Below are 3,359 nucleotides of genomic sequence, written 5' to 3' on the forward strand. Positions count from 1 at the left end.
AGCCCAAAGCCTACCAACATCAACTCAAGTTCTCACACATCTAATTGTTTTAAATGTACCCAAGATCAACATAATTTGAGTTATTTAGGGACTACTTTAAATATATGGCAAAATTCTACTCAATGTCTACTAACCATAAATAAGATCACCCACAGAGTTAAAAAGGACATGAAACCTTTTCCACTGCCCCTTAGCGTTTTCTGATGCAGAGGTCCCCTCCCTTAGTGTTGGCTGATGTCACCCAGACATGTAAGTCCTCTCTCCATTTTGCCTTCTCTTCAACAGTATCTCTGGGTGGTGGCGCCACCCTGCTGTCTCTGGAAGTTCTCTCTCTAGGAGACACTACCCTTCTGGTACAACCCTTCCAGCACCAACCAAATAAAGTTCATGCCTTTTATATTCCCATTTCTTCCTTGATCAACCCTGAAATCAAACTTAGTAGAGATGCCAATCTTTTTACATCATTCTTGAGGCATAATCATACCCTCTGCCATCAATTACGTCTTTGTGTGCTCAGAACCCAAATCTCTATCAAAAATTCAACTCTCTCTCAGGTGTGCTTCTCAGCTCATGGATCTGATCTCAGTTGGTGTCTTCCTCTTCAGGGAAGAATCTAAGGATTGTTCCTCTCCTGCACTCTCAAATCCACTCAGTCACTGGTTCCTACTGATATTTTTTAATCTTCTGAATATCTCCCACAAGTGTGTGTGTGTGTGTGTGTGTGTGTGTGTGTGTGTGTGTGTTTACCTCCACCAACCTCTAGTTACTTCTCTATGAAATGGTCTCCATGCACTTTAATAGCTGTCCAGATGTATCTTCCCAGCTTACATCTCCAGTTGCTTTCCATCTAGATCCTTGAAGCAAATTGCAACCAATGTCCTTTCAACCATCCTCAATGTAATTGTCTACCCCAACATTTGAGTGACTCTGAGCCATTGGCACTTGTCTGAATGTGACATTCCTCTTCCCCCTTTGCACTATGGCCCCGTATCTTACTTGTCATCCTTTCCATCTGCCTGTTTAACTCTTATCAGTTCTTCAAACTTCAGTTCAAGTATCTCTTCAGCCAAAAAGCCCTCGCCCTCTCCATCTCTCCAATTCGCCCTATAGGCTGACTTTACAATCTTATCTACATCCCCACAGCACTCTAGGTTGACTTCAAATGCAGAATGACCACACTGAATTGTTGTTAATTATTGATTTGAATAGACCTATGACTACACCGTGAACTCTTAAACGTAGTGACCTTTTGTCACCTCTTTAAACTATGCTAATATCTGGCAGATCACAAGACACTGAATGTTCTGTTGAAAGATTGAAAAACTGGAAATAAGGTAGGATTACAAGCATTTCGAATATCACAAATCAAGCCAATTGGTTCATCTCAGACATGAAAGAAATGTCTTCAACATTCGAAGCCATGACTGGTAATTGCTATTTTTATGTGCATAAATTTTTATGCACTTCGGTTACTACTATATTATTATTGTTCATATTTCAGCATTTCCTTATGTGTAAGTTCTGCCTTTCTCAATAGATATAAGTTTTAATAATGGAGCACTACTGCCTTTGAAAATGCTTATAATGTCTGCTGAGGGTAATATCCCATATTTTTTCTACCTGTTGAATTACATATGTTTAAAAACTGAACTACCTGTGAGAATAATGAGAGTAATAATATGACAACATGGATTTTGGAAAAGCATGCTATTCAGCCATGTTAACTTTTCATTCTGGGCTTATATTTTGAATAGTTCTCTCAACATTCTTTGTAAAGACTATCCAAAACAAACTAACCTACCAAAAATAGTTTCTCTTTTATTTTCACTTAAATATAGTAAAACTGTTTAGGCTTATACCTAGATTTAAATATTAACTGTGAAATTAGATAGAAAATTGAAAATTTTTAATTAAAAAACAGTATTAGTGGATACTTATGAACAACACCACTTTTTGAGAGGAATTTTGATCTGCAAAGGGAAATAATTATATGGTATAGCCTATATATGGCTTTACATGATAAAATATCATGTCTCCAAGGGAATCCATGTTCTAGTCTTTGATATATATTTTGTACCACAAATTTAAGATGATATAACTAGATAAAGAGTGATTTGTTGATATGTAAGACAAACAGAACATTTTGAAGAGAAAGAATCAAATATTATTTTAGTTTATTATTACTATTACCACCTGCAGAAGAGAGTCTACCAGTAATAATGGAAAACTTTATCAACAGTATTTTGTTCCTTCTTTTTTCTCTAAAAACAATACCTTCCTTTTCATGAAACAATAGCTATGACTATAAAGGCCGGGAATGGTCGCTCATGCTTGTAATCCCTAGAATTCTAAAGGTGGTTCGCAGACAGCTTCAGCTACTTAGTGAGGCCCTTCACAACTTTATGAGACCCTGTTTTAAAAAATAAAAAGACTAAAAGAAATAAAACAAAAAGAGTAAAAACTAGGGTAGGGAGTGTAGCTCGGACATACAATGTCCCTGGGTTCCATTCCCAGTATGGTAAAAATAAATTTAAAAAAAATCTATGACTATCAATTTTTCCAGAGACAACAAAATAATTCTTTTTATTCACATATGTCTGTAATATGTGCATGTTAATGGGAAAAGTCATAGGTTTTCAGATCTTAAGGGAGGCTTCTGCTCTGATAGGTTAAACATTTCTTATAGATAAAGAAATTAAAGAATAAAAAGCCAAGTGTCTTGGTTAAAGCCACACTATCAATTTGGGATAAAACCTGGCCACAACCCAGGCATTCTAAGATGTGTTCCTCAGCAAAATGCTACCCCAGGCATGAGTGTTTAATAATTAGAATACGATTATATAATCATATGCATATGTATCACATGTATGTGTGTGTATATTTTAATGCGGAAAATTAGCTTTTAAAACAGAGTTATATATTCTATCTGGAACTCAGTTACTTTTTTATATTTAATCATTAGGACATCAAAAGGAAAAATAACACATTGCTGAAGGAGCCCTGTGCTTATCAGAAGTCATGTATGGGGCCCCCTGAGGCTCTCAAAATGATCACTGAGTTGCTTGAGAAAATGACTTTATGCACACAATACTCTAAGTTAGCTTTTTAAAAATAGTGTTTGGTCCATAAAAATCATTGCATGAATTTTATATTCATAAGTTAGTTTCTCTTTTTAAGTTCTGAATATTGATCAACATGACAAACTATTAATATTCCAAAGAAATCAATGCAGCAAGATCATCATAAAAATATTTTGAGAACACACAGAAATGGTCCTTTCTACATATTTTTAGTATTAAGACCTTACTACTAAAGGCCTGTCCTTACCATGATAGAAAAAGTAGACACAGAAATATTTA

This window comes from Muscardinus avellanarius (assembly GCF_963383645.1).
Source record: "Muscardinus avellanarius genome assembly, chromosome: 14".
NCBI classification, from domain to species: Eukaryota; Metazoa; Chordata; class Mammalia; order Rodentia; family Gliridae; genus Muscardinus; species Muscardinus avellanarius.